General features: G+C 38.5%; 1 protein-coding gene across 6 annotated transcripts in view; it reads right to left on the bottom strand.

Moving 5' to 3' along the window:
- The window catches only part of FHIT (fragile histidine triad diadenosine triphosphatase), a 1,378,910-nt gene that overhangs the window by 847,981 nt on the left and 516,201 nt on the right, over nucleotides 1-14,728 (bottom strand). The window contains exon 1 of one of the 6 annotated variants that reach the window (XM_045807505.2): nucleotides 13,437-13,863. The exons of the other annotated variants lie outside the window; for them this stretch is intronic. The gene's annotated coding sequence lies outside the window, so the exon portion shown is untranslated. Of the gene's footprint in view, nucleotides 1-13,436; nucleotides 13,864-14,728 lie in introns of those variants that run through there. 6 annotated transcript variants of the gene reach the window in all.

The following is a 14,728-nucleotide window of genomic DNA, read 5'->3' as shown; positions in this document are numbered from 1 at the left end:
TAATGAAGTAATGGTTCTAGGCAACTACCATTGATGGTTCCTAAAACATAAGTTTAAAGCTTGATGGGGAACTTGATATTGAAGAGATCAGACTGACAACACCTGAATACATGAGTCAATCCTAACCTAACTAAAAGTGGGATGACCAGACATTACATCAGTGGCTTCCAAACTTTGCTGCACATTAGCATCAGGGAAGGAGGCAGGGACAGCTCTTAAAAATCCCAATGTCCAGGTTACAGTCCATGGCAATTAAATCATAATGTCTGGGATAGTAATCAAGTATCAGTAGAGTTTTTCTTTTTCTTTCTTTTTTTTTTCTTAAAGATTTGTCGGATGATTCCAATGTAAAGCAAAGTTTGGGAGCCACTGTATTTTATGGCTCATGGGGTAACACAGTGGGAGATACACAATGCCCCCTGTGATATGTTACTAGTAACAACCTATAAGTCTAACTAAATATCTACTAGAAATATGAGGAATAAACATTCAAACAATGACACTACAAGGAAATAATTAGCAAGTGTAGGGTTTTCAATGGAGAAAAAGGGCCCTTCCCCCCCCCCCCCACACACACAAATGGCATCTTAAAAATGGTGATGGGAAGTACCTTCTTTAAATATAGCTGGAAGAGCCATGCTTCTGGCTATGAAGGAGTAACTTGTATCAGACTAATCCTCCGAAAGAAAACAATTATACTAATGCAAGGAATAAAAAATAAGACCAACTGTTTGAAAGCACTGCAGAACCACCAAGGCAACCAGGATTTAAGCAGAAAATGAAAGCTCATTGAAGTCAGCCCTATATTTACAGCAGCTTTTTGTCCTAAGGGCATCTGTTAATTTGCATTGTGGGGATATTCGCCAAGTAGAAAGCAGCAGCCTATAGCTTCCAAGAGCTTCTCTGTGTTGAAGAGATAAAACTTGAAGTTAAGTGCTACAGAAGTAGCAGCTAGGACTTGAGGAGCTAAGATTTTTGAGAAGGGGGGGGGCACAGAGAAGTGACTTCAACATTCCCAATTCAATTTCCTCTCTAGACCCTCGCAAATTCCTAACCTACAAATGTGTGGAGTGGGGGACCAAAAAGCTAAGCAGAAATCAATTGCTAAGAGACTCAACAGCTAAGGAACAATTTTGTCAGTCCAGTAATGATTGGAAGACAAATGCTGGAATTTAGAACCTGCTAAGGACAAAGGGCCATGGTAAACATCCCAGACGCTCAGCTGAGAAACTGATGGCTTGAGTTGTTAGAACAAATAGGAAATAAACAAGACACAACTTTGAAAAAAATCTCATTTCTTGATTAGATCAACGTGACCTGTTCATACTGTGTCCACCCACCAGAATATTAACATGTCTCTGGAAGAAGATAATAAAATCTACATGAAAGGTAATACTAAGAGGAACTAGAGGGAGTTATTTGGGCAGAAGAAGACATTCCAGATGAAAGCACAGAATGCAGAATGCAATGAAGAGTACCAGATTGGGGTAAATATGTGGGTAAATTCTGAATAAATAAAACTGTTTAAAAATGGCTTGGTGTGGGATTGAATTACATGGCAACAATAACACAGAGAGGAGGCAGTATAGGTGGCAAATGGATGCATTATAGGTTTCCTAAAACCAAAATAAAAACTTAGGAGACAGATTTTCAGACTGGATTAATAAAACAAAACATAAAAGAAAAATCTTAAGTAAAGATCAGGAAGTCAAACTGTTTTTATTCACAGATGACATGATCATGGATGTAGAAAAGCTTAAAAATCTGCAAAAAGACTAACAGAATAATAAATGAATTTGTCAGGTCAAAGGATATGAAGGCAACATACAAAAATCAATACTATTTCTAACACAAGAAATGAATAATTAGAAAATAAAACTGAAAGTACAATTTCATTTACCATGCCACCCCAAAACGAAGTATGTGCAAGATTTTTGTACTAAAACCCAGAAAACATTGTAAAAAGAAATTAAGGAACTAAATAAAGGAAAGATATAGCATATTCCTAGATTCCACTGAAAGATTCAATATTGTCAAAATGGCATTTCTCTCAAAAATCAATCTAAAGATTCAATGCAATTCCAATCAAAATCACAACAGGACTTTTTGTAGAAACTGACAAACTGATTATAATTGATATGAAATGCAAATGAATGAAAACAGACCAAGGCAATTTTAATATAGAAGTACAGAATCGGAGAACACAAACTACTTGGTTTTAAGAATGACTATAAAGTCACACTAACCAAACAGTGTGTTATTAGTGAAAGAATAAATTAATCAAGGAAAACAGATGGAGAGTCCAGAAATAGACCCATACATAAATGCTCAATCGATTTTTGACAAAGATGCGAGAGCAATTCAATGATAGAATAGAGTCTTTTTTGATAAACAGTGCTAGAACAATTATAGATTCATATTGGGGAGAAGGCCAGAGGAAAGAACACTGACTCTTACCTTATACCATACACAAATATCACCACAAAATTATCATAAACCAAACTTCTAGAAGAAATCATGGGGGAAAAAAATCTTTGCAAACTTGGAGTAGACTAAGATTCCTTAGAAAGGATCAAAAACCATGATAGACCAAAATTTTAAACTTCTACGTTCTAAAAGCCACTGCAGAGCAATAGAAGAATATATCTGCAACATACATATCTGACAAAGGACTTGTATCTAGAATACATAAAGAACTCCTACAACTCAACAAGAAAGGGGGGAAAAGCCAAAGATTTAAAAACACTGCACACACAAAAAGTTACACTGATGGCAAGTAAGTACATGAAGAGGTATTCAACGTCATTAGTCATCAAGAATCACAAACCAAAACCACAACGAGATACCAGCACACACCCATTAGAACAATTAAAATTTAAAAGAGAGACCTTGCCAAAGGTTGGCAAGAATGTACAGCAACTGGAATGCCCATACATTAATAGTGTGAATTAGAAAAAAAAAAAAGGCACAATCACTTTAGAAAACTATTTCTTTAAAGTTTTACACATAGCCATAATATACAACTCAAATACAGCACCATAAGATTTTTATTTATCTAGAGAAATGAAAATATGTCCACACAAATATCTGTGCACATGTGGTTTTATTCAAAATAATCCAAACCTGTAAACAACCCAAAAGTAAACCAGTGAGTGAATGAAAGAATAATACAAAATGTAAAATGCCCACATAATGGAATACTACTGAGCAATAAAAGGGAACAAACTACTAATACTTGCAACCACCTATATGACTCTCCAAACCATATGGTCAATGAAGGAAATCAGACATAAAAGAGTACATATTGTAGGATTCAATTTCTTTAAAATTTAGAAAATGAAAAAAAAATCTCCAGTGACACTAACCAAATCAGTGGTTGCCTGAAAGCTGGGACTGGTGGGAGGGAATGACTGCAAGTCAACATGAGTTAACTTTTCATGGCAATAGAAATGTTCAGTATCTTGGGGTGCGTGGGTGGCTCAGTTGGTTCAGCGTCTGACTCTTGATTTCAGCTCAGGATATTATCTCAGGGTTGTGAGATCGAGCCCCATGCTTGGGGTGCTGCCTCTCCCTCTCCTTCTTCTTCTCCCCTCTCCCTCTCCAAAAAAAAAAAAAAAAAAGACAAGATAAAAAGAAAAAAAAAGAAATGTTCTGCATCTTGATGGTGGTGGTAGTTTCATGGGTGCATGCTTCTTTTAAAATCCATTGAACTATATTCTCTTTTAATGGGTGCAGTTAATTACATAGAAATTATATCTCAGTAAGTTGATTTTTTTAAGAAGCAGTTGAAGTTCCCCAAAAGTAGCCAGACAAAAAAGATGACATGTTGTAGGATTCCATTACATAATGTGAAAAAAATGGGCAAAACCAATCTATGATACTAGAACAATGGCTATCTTGGAGGGAAGGTGTACATGTAATGACTGGGAAGCTTCTGGGTGCTAGTGATGTTCTATATCTTTACTAATTAGTAGTTACATGGGGTGTTCATTTTTTAAGCATTAATTAAGCACTTAGTGTATGCACTTCTGGTGTGTTTTTGTTATACTTAAAAAAAATTAAGACTAGGTAACCTTCAGAAATTAAAAGAAACTTGATGTAGCTGCCAATTGCAATGTGAAGATACTGTATGGCTTTTGATTTGAAAAACTCAGCTGAAAAGAATTTTGAGGGAATGGAAGAAAATTGAACATGGACTATTTATTGGCATCAAAGAATCATTGTTCACTTCATTGCATGTGTGCTACAGGTACTTTTAAAGTCCTTATCTGTTAAAGAAACATAAAAATGTATTTACAGGTGAAATGATATGATGAACAAGATTCACTACAAAATATTACAGAAAAAATATGCATGGGTGTAGATGATGGGATGTTGATCATCATGGAAGCTGGACAAAAGGCTCATGGGATGGCATACAGGGTCAGAGAGGGTGTGAAGATGTATATTATGCCTGTGACCAAAATCCTCTTCTTTGTACTCTAAAGATCAAAATATCTACAGCATCAAAATGCCCTATTTCAGAACACACATGGCAAGAAATTTCTCAGGGGTCCAGAAACATGACAAGCAGGAATAGAATGAAATTTATGAGAGCCCAATTAGGTCCTGAATGACAGCCAGGCAGATATAGGATGACAAACAGTGCCTTTCCTTCCTCCAGAGACTGATCTATTTTGAGTCCGAAGTGAGGAGAGTTGAGGGCAGATTATCCAGGGGATTTCACCATTGTTCTTCTGGTCTCTGGTTATCTGACTCTGAAGGCTACCCAGGTATTGGGAAGGGGAGAATATAATAGGTAGCCAAAAAACAGATTATGATGGTATCGGTAGGAATCCCAGCAGGAAGAGGTCATAATCATCTACAACTTTGAAGAGAATTAAATGAAGGCACTACTTTTGGAGGTGCAGGTAGGGCTATAAGTTAAGGATGCTGAGACCTCTGGGACTAGCTGCAGCCTCTACCACCTGGATCAAAAAGAGCAAAGGGAGAGACTGCATTACCAGAGCCTGAGGAGGTAAGGGAAGTGGGGACTACCACTATGAGATGGATCCATGCTGGGACGTAGACCTCAACGCCTTCTCGCCCTTCTCTCTTCCCATTACCTCATGTCTCTATCGATCTCTATCGACCAAATTGAACTGAAAACAACAGTCATGGGAATCCAGGTGATGCAGTCCATAGAGGTCAGACTTTTGGCGAGTCCTCTCACCCAAGCAGGGCAGAAAAGGTCACCCAGTAGACTACAGAGATGGGGCGGAGAATAACACTCCTCAAGGGAGAATTTACACCACACTGGAATACATAAGGTCTTCAAATCTGCAAACAGAGCTCATAGCCATTTGGTAAAATCTCAAATTCAGTCAGACCTATGGTTTCACAACAATGAGTATTCAAAGATTGTTTCACAATATAATACACAGAGCATTGGGTTAAGGAGCTACTCCTACTAAGACTTGGGACTTATAAAATTAAAAAATATCTTTCTATATTAAACATTTCTGAACTAAATGGACAGAAAAGAACAGAAAGTGGGTTGCATTTTCCATGGAGATTTAACCATCTCTCTATTAAAGAGAAGAATCCAGAGCAAAGTTACCACAAGTAGAAATACAACTCCAAGCCCAGACAAGGAGCATCACCTTGTCCTGGCCCATTAGGCCCTTATGGACTGGCCTTTCCCTGCCTTCCCATGGGCATCTCCCACCTCTCTCCCTCTTACCCTCCAGGGGTGTGGGAGCCTATCATGGTTGGTGATGCCAACTCTGCTTCCTCCCACCGTGGGCTTTGCCTCTGCTGCTCCTCTGCCCTCAATGTGTTTTCCTCCCTTTCCCTTCTGTTAAATCCTACCTCACTTCCCAAGGGAGGCTTTCCCAACTTTCCTAGTCATGCATTCATAGCACCCAATCCTTTCCTCCATGGAAGCTCTTCCACATATTTTGGTATGACTTCTTGCTAGCCCTTCTACCCCACTAAAGTGCAGCTCCACATGGCAAGGACCATGTGTACCTTATGCTCCATGACATTTCCAGGGCCTCACGCACTCTTTGGCTCAAAAGAGGCACACAGTTATTGTTGAATAAATGAATCCTCAGTACAAGAGAACATTTTTTCCATTCAAGGGACAATCTTAGCTTTTTAATTTTTTTTCTTTCAATATACAACATAATTTTGTGGGTTTTTCCCCCCCCAAAATTACATTACTGGGAACTCTCAATTATCTGATTGTTTCTTATATTCCTTATAAGAAAATGATCTGTATTGATTTTTTAAAAGATTTTATTTATGTATTTATTTTAGAGAGAAAGAGAAAGAACAGGGGGAGGAACAAAGGGGGAGAGAGAAAGAATCTCAAGCAGACATTGCCCTAAGCACAGAGCCCATCGCAAGGCTCAATCCCATGACCTTGAGATCATGACCTGAGCTGAAACCAAGAGTCTGCCACCTAAGCGACTGAGCTACCAAGGCACCCCTAAGAAAATTATCTTTAATGAGAGTTTTTCAAAACAATGTACAAATTATGCTTAGGATCCATATACATCCAACTTAATCTCATAGTCCATGTTTTGTACAACTGCTCCTCTAAGACATCACTTGCAGGCACTCCAAGCAAGAAAGACTTCACCACATATTCTGGATTCCATTTAAAATGCAAGAAGGTAACCACATAATTCTGTAGGGGGTTTTTAACAAGGGTTAAAACCCAAAGGACTTCAGAAAATTCTCAATTATCTAGAATGATTGGCTGTTTTCTTAACTGACATTACTTGCAGGCACTCAAGAAGGGTCTGGTGAATGGGGGCAGACATTTGTTGAACAGTTAGTATTTGCAGCTACTGGGCAAGGAGTTTTAATAGTAACAAAAACAATGACCAACATTTAGTGGGAATTTTATGTGGCAGGTGCTTTGTTGACACACAAACTATACATTGTCTCATGATCCTCCTAATAATCTAATGAGATGAGTTATTTTGCCCAGACACAGAGAGACTAAGTAATTTGTTTACAGCTACACAACCAGAGCTGGGATTCATTTCCAAGATTTTAAAAGTTGCTTTCCCCCTTGCTCCTCCTCATCTACCTCATTCAATCTCAACAATCCAAGAAGCAGGAAGATGGTGTTCAAGATTTTTAAACATAAAACCTTACTATAAAATAAATGTTAAGTAGAGCCCAATATCAGGTAGAAAGAAGAGAAGATGCTTTGAGCTTAAAAAGGGGTAAAGAATGAGGAATCCCATCAAAGGACCCCAGGTTCTAGTGCTGCAGCTGGAGAAGGTCTAGCCAACTCTGCAGCAAAATATGGGAAATGCTGTTATAAATTAAGAAACTGGAGTTGAAGTACCAAGAAATCTGCCCATGTTTAATCATCTAATAAATGACAGAGCAGTAATTTAAACCTTAATCAGGATGACTCCAGTGTTCACTTATACACATGGACAGATGACTATTGCCAGAATAGTTACTTCTTAAGACATATTAAAACTAACCCAAAATTCTAGTTGCAATTAAACCATTTCCAATGCAAGGAAAGATTTAGAAGTTCACACAGTAAGTTTTCCAAGTTACCCAAGATAAAATACACCAGAAGACACTATTTATTTATTTATTAAATAAACACTGAAGTACATCTTAACTGTATGAAGGTAAATCCTGGATCTGGGATCACAAATACAAAAAGGCATTTTAATAAAACTAAGTCACCTGCATTGTTATGTCCGTGCATGTGCTGTGAATATAAAGCCTAGAGACAGAGTTTTAGATATACCCATATTTTCCTCAGCCACAAAAAATCAACAATGACTACCTTAGTTCTTCAGCATCTTCATACCATTATACTCATTTCATAAATCAATGGTAATAAGTCATCCAAACCAGAAAGAACAAATTGACTGGCAGAATAGATTTCTTTCTTCTGTAAATACTCCTTACTATTTATCGTTAGAATCATCTGATATCTTTAAGATTTAGAATCTATATTCTGTTGAGGGTATCTTTCAAATTTGGAACAATCCCCAGGGTTCTTAAAAGTATGTTTCTGAAGGATGGCCCTCACCAAAACAATGATCTATGGTCAAACATGTTTGGAAATGCCACACACTGTATAGCCACTTTGGAAATTTACAATATACACTACGGACTTTAAGAAGATCCCACAGCAAGTTAAGTCTTGGTAAGTGGACATCAATTTCTAAAACATATTTCACTACGAGCCAGTTTTATTTCAAATAATTCCTCTTACTATCCTGGGGATCATATTTGAGGACATGCTATACTGGAGGAAAGATGTTCTAGAATAGATAGGTTTGGGAGACTGAAAAAAACAAAATTTAACTACTCTCTCTGACAACCTCATTGTATCCATCTCTCTTTTCTTCATCATTGTCTGCCCTACCCCAATGTTTTTGTTTTCTGATTAATTTAAACCTTGAAATGGGAGATATTATTAAGAAAAAATGAGAAAAATAATTTTTGAATAACTTAAACTTGACAGTCTGAAATATTGACATTTTGAAATAAATTGATTAATGTTAGTTCCAAAGGCAAATTATTTTACTAAAAAATGATTTGATTAGTCCAAATAGGTACTTAACATTTATTGATATATGTTAAATATATGGGTCTGTACTTAGGAGTTTATATATATCATTTCTACTCAGAAATGAACATACAGATACACTTTTATGTAACAAGTATACTGAACAAGCATAATGCATAACATAAAACATTTTTATTTTTCTTGTCCACGGTCCCCCTAAACTTGATTTGGTGTTAATGATCTTCCTCTGCTCTTGGATAAAAACTCTAGCCGGCCCATGAGTTTGCTTTTCACAGGTAATAGACAATTCTAGAACCACTTCAAGTTATAAACAGAAATTCCACAACATGTACTAAGCAAACATTTGCCCTTGCCTTTGTGTTGACTCTCTTCCCTGGTCCTGCTTCAGTCTGACACGTATAATAGGGTGATGGTCATGGTGATTTTCTCCTTCTCCCCCATACTGCCCCTGCCATTCCCTTACCCTATTAGCTAATGTTCTGATTCTCCCAAGGTTGAAAAAATTAAAGGACAGGAGAGCTCTTTCTATGCTGATTCTGTTATAACTTGGCTTTGCTCTCTCTGGACCTGTAGTACATGGGGACATATTAGGAGCTGTCTGTATGGGGCACCTGGGAGGCTCAGCTGGTAGAGCGTCCCACTCTTGATTTCAGCTCAGGTCATGATCTTAGGGTGTGAGATCGAGCACCACAGCAGGCTCCATGCTGGGCATGGATTCTCAAGATTCTCTCCCTCTGTCTCTTTCTCTCTCTCTCCCTCTGCCTCTCCCCCCATCTCTTAAAAAAGAAAAAAAGGAGTTTTCTGTGTATCTGGCAAATTGTTTGAGCTGATGATGAACTTTCTTGGAGAGCTTGCATGGACTATGCAGAGGTTCCCTAGACCTAGATTCTCTTAGACCTAGATTCTTCTCTGGGTTGTTCTTTGTGAACCTCTCCTTGAGCCCCAAGAATCTAGCAATCTGCCTTGGACCTCATATGTTGTGGTTCCCTGACCTTCTTCACCTACCATTCTTGACTAGATTCAACACAACTCCTCATTGGCTCGGTCTTCTGCAGTCTGGATCTGGACCCTAGGAAGTACTTGCATATCTCATGCTCTCATAAAACCCGGAAAAGCAGACCAATTTTCAAGCACCAGCACACCCATCCTACCACCCACATAGTTGACCAGCCTGTCTTTGCTTTCCCTTCTAGATTTCCTAGGTTGAGTCAGACACTGATGCATGGGCTGCTCTAAATTTCTCAGGCCTAGTGCAGGCATCAGACCTCTGGGTCCTCCAACTGCAGGAAACACAACTCAGGGCTCTCTGATTAGTCACTTTGATGATGCCTCTCTGGGTTTGGGGTCATAAAACAGTACTCACCACCATTTCTCCCAAAGGCGTGGTGACAACTCACTGTGTGACCACATCTCTCTCCAAAGAAATCTCTTCTCTAACCCCCTGTTGACTCTTAACTATTCAAAAATCTTAAGGCACACTCATGACATTCTATATATTGGATAGTTGGTCTTTTGATAGATACCATAGGTACCTTAGTGAAAACTCAAACAAGAAGAGACCCATTCTAATATCCTTCTCATCCCACACATACATGTGTGTTTATACTTTATATGCAGTTCCTATAACAACTTCAAGTATTTAAGAGTGATACAAGAATCTCAGCTCTCCCCAGATTCAACAATAATCTCCAGCACTCACTGGTCACTGCTGATTTGGATGGATGGTCATCATTATAAAAGACTTTACAACCACGAGCTTACCTTGAGAATTTTCCAATTCACTTGTTCCCAGATTAGAATAAATAAAACCTACTTGAATTACGTGGACTTAAAATAGTCTTTCAACATATTCCTCACACATTATATTATTCTCAAATTACTAGCTATTGGTGACATTCCTGATAGTGTCCTAGATTTTTCAACTTTTGCAACAGCCCAGATGGTCAGAAAGAACTTCACCAAATTTGGATCATCATTTTTAATGGAATGATTTTAAATATGCTTTTAACAATTGGCTCAGAGTTATATTGAAAGAAAACTACTTACCAGTATTTGCAACCAAGAGAATAGATAATTATCAGAATAAACTAGTAAGTTCTAATACTTATATTCTAAATTGAGAAATAACATAGGGCCAAGGATGTAAAAATCATACATATGTATTTTTATATATCTTTAAATCAGAAAGTGTGAAAAGTGGTATAAATCTAGTTACTTCTGTCAACATCCGTTGGAAAGAATCCCATAAATTCCCCGACTAAAAAAATAATTCTCTAATAGTTAAGTCAGATGTCTAATCATCATCCTTTATCTTGGGCTGTCAAAAAATAAAACAGTTTAGTTCTATTCACAATAAAACATAAGACACTTTCAGATTCAATTCCTTACAAGGATTTTTCATCTTTTTGTGCTCAAGGATCTACAATGACTAAATTAATCAACCAAAAAGTACATTTAAAGATGCTCTAACTAAGAGAACTTTATGAAAATATGAACATGATTATCTTTGGAGGGAAATTTTCTTTAACATAAAAGGAATTGGAGAAAATGAAATCAGAAAAAAATATTTAGTTTTGTTTGGGAGTTCTTTTTGTTGTGTGTTTTGTTTTGTTTTAAGGAAAAGAATTTCACCAATGATCTTAGAAGTTAAGGTGTAAAAGTATTTAATTACCCAGATCGTTAAAGATGTAAGGGTAGAGGTGGAGAAAAGGAAAACCCCATAAAATAATATGATTTCACTGTCTTCATCTGGCCTTAATTCAAATCAGAACACTTTCCTCCCTGCATGACTCCAAACAATTTACCAAAAAAGAAAAAAAATAGAGAAAAAATGTGTATTCTTGAAGTAACCCAGAACACATTTTATATGACAAAAACTGCAATGTTATCATTCAGCAATTATGATGCTCTAGTTTATTTATTAAATATCTCAGAATTGCACATGATCATGAAGTGGTTCCAGACACAGCAAGAGCTCTTCACTTAATGCAATACAGAATTTTCCCCAGAGCTTCCCCACTACCTCATGTCTTTCTTCCATAACCCTGCATGGAGCCCCACAGGAATCGCCTTCAGCCATGAGTTCCCAGGAAAACACACCTGTGTGGAAAGTCATGGAAAAGGGTCCACTGTCTTTACTTTGTGCAGAAAGAGGTAGGAAATATTTTTTTTCAGGGTAGCTATCCAATGCCTGAGTATTTTTAATACTCCACGGCATGTAGTTTAGTTTGTTTTTAGGGAGGATGAAAGTTTAAAGCAACACAAGGAGAGGGGCACCTGGGTGGCTCAGTTGGTTAGAAGTCTCAGTGTTGATTTCAGCTCAGGTCATGATCTCAGGGTTGTGAGATGGAGCCCCAGATCAGGCTCCCCGCTCAGCAGGGAGTCTGCTTGAGATTCTCTCCCTTTTCCTCTGCCCCTCCCTCTTTGTCCCTCCCCTTGCTTGTTCTCTCTTTCTCTTTCTCTCCTCTCTCTCTCTCAAAATGGATAAAGAAAGCTTAAAAAAGTAAATAAAATAAAGCAACACAAGTAGAACTAAGGAGTCAGAGGCTAGAATCTTCTCCAAAGTTAGCACCTTTTCATATGAACTCCTGAAATTAGGAAGGACTGCAACGAGGAAGTCATGTTGGGAAAGAGGTGAGTGAGGATCCGAGCCAAGAAGGGATCTGCCTAGTGCCTCCTAGAAGAATGAGATGGGACACGGGTTCCTAGGCCCTCAGTGGAGGACTCTTTCTACTACCACACTTTCTCCTTTGCCCTTTCCTCCCTTGATCTCTCCGACAAACGCTCGAAGTCTCACTTAAAACAGCCCCTTACTCAAAATAACAAGGGCTTGCCAAAAGAAGGAAAAGTTTGAAATATAGATTCCAATTAACTGCTTTCGATTGCTGGATAACTCAAGCCTTCCAGAAACTGATTCCAGCAGTATGTGTTATTTATTTATATCCCACCCTTGTTCCAAAAATAACTTGATATATTTTGCAGAAATACATAAAATACAACCAGCTAAAAATAAGTACAATGGGGAAATTATCTCAAAGGGCAAAGAAAGGAGAGGAAAATCTAGCCTATTAAAAGTGCCTATGTTAGAACCTCATGGAAAGGTCAAGGAAGTATCAATATTCCAGAAGGAATCTCCTGGAGAAACTGTCATATACCACAAACACAATTTTATAACTGGTCGCTTACAGCCAATATTGTAGGCAACACATAATAGTGACCCATCGGTTAGGGATTGAAATGAAATGTCAACAGGAGTTTACTGGGAGGGAAGAGGCGCGAACTCCCTTTTAAAGTCTTAATAGGCAAGGTTTGATTTCTGAAACAAGTCATTCCTAAACCCTGCAGGATTGGGAAGGAAAAGAGAAAAAAAAGGGAAGGAAGAGGAAAGAAAAGAGAGTGTTGCAGAGTAGGGGGAGGCAGAGGGAACCACGACAGGCTGCTGTCAACCTAGGCATCATTTATTAAAGAACCGGAAATAATTTATTGCATAATTGGAGGTTCAAAGTCACACATCGCCTGGACTCAATTGCACTTCTGTTATGTTATAATGCAATATAGTACAAATCAATTGGCTCAGAATTTAAAATTAGGGCCCAATTACCTGTGTAAGGGAATCATAAATCCAACTTGCATTTTTCTAACAGGGTTAACAACTCATGATGCCAGCTTAAACTCCAGAAAATAAATTTCTTGGGCTTAAGAACAATTGGGCACGGTATTTTATCACCCTTTTCTAGTGCAGCAGGTTGAAAGGCTGGGGGTATTGAGGTGCAGGTTTGCGAGTGGGGGGTAGAAGCCTAAAGCAAAACAAACACAGAGCATTGACTGCTGCTGAAAACACCAGCTACGTGGAGGAAGTCAGAACGGGAGCACTCACCTGTAGCAGGCAGTCAAAACCCAGACACCTGCGATTTGGTGAAGTAGTAAAGGCAAAACACTCCTACTGCTTTTCTTATTCAGAAAAAAGAAAAAAAAATCCCCTGGCGCTAAAGAAGTGAGATGAAATGCTAAGGGGAGGACTTCAAACCCCCACTACCAGCTCAAAACCAGGCCTTCCTGAGTGAGGTCACCGCTGCACAGAGCCAGTTTTCTCTTGCACTGCCTGTTGACTTTCTCTTCAAATGCAAACATCTGAGGGAGCACTCCGCGAAGGGGGGTGGGGGTAGAAAGCTTGGCAATGGCAGCGTTAGGATAAACTGCTACAAACTTCGTGGAGGACAGGGTAACACTGCATATGCATATGTATACACACATAGTCTATATTTTTGACATTTGAATTCCATTTTCATAAAATTTGCTTAAGCAATAATTGAACAGGGTGCAAAGCTATGCATACAAGGTTCTCTGTTGCAACATCGCCTCTAAGAGCCAAAGTTGGAAGCAAACAAAATCCACTAAAGGGGATGATTTCAGTAAAGTATATTTCACACATACAGAGTAATAATACTATGCGGCAATTACAGATGATAACATAAAATTCTATGCCTGTGGCATAACATAAGGTAAAACAACAACAGTATTGGATGTATCAAACTGGGTGTGTGTGTGTGTGTGTGTGTGTGCGCGCGCGCGCGCGCGCGCATTAACGCACTGGTGAAGCAGGGAGTGTGGGACAAAACATCCCCACACATTAATCAAGGTTATGGCTGTGTGGTAAGATGATAGGTGATATTTACTTTTCAAAAATATTTTTTCTGTGGTGTTGGATTTTTAATTTTATAACATAGGCAGGTATTCCCTTTATCATCTGAAAAAAATATAGCAATTTCTACTTTGGATCTTCTTGAAAGTCAGGGGGATGGGAGGAAGAGCAGTGATAGGAGGAAGGAGCAGAGGCCGAGCAGGAGCAGGACCCCGAGGCTTTGACAGCACAAAGCGCTTGCACCTATCCGGAGATGGCTTCTGTTTTCACACAAACTCCACTGCCTGGTACGTTTTATTGAGGAGGGAAAACAAACGCACCAAAACAGATCATTTGTTCCCTTACCTTTGTGTTCTGTGAGTCAGAAAAGCTCAGTCCAGATGCTGCTTCTGAGGGCGAAGACTATCCCTTCCAGACCTAAAATATAGCTAGCAACTTCAGGAACGGTGCCTTCCACACTGGGCTTTTGTTGCTCTATTCTCTCATCTTCCAAATGAACATGAAAAACTGTGACTTCATGAAGTCAA

Source organism: Ursus americanus, chromosome 14 (assembly GCF_024610735.1).
Source record: "Ursus americanus isolate L20-20 chromosome 14, mUrsAme1.1.p, whole genome shotgun sequence".
NCBI lineage: Eukaryota > Metazoa > Chordata > Mammalia > Carnivora > Ursidae > Ursus > Ursus americanus.
The sequence above is the reverse complement of the archived record's forward strand: the minus strand, read 5'-3'. Positions and strand labels throughout refer to the sequence as shown.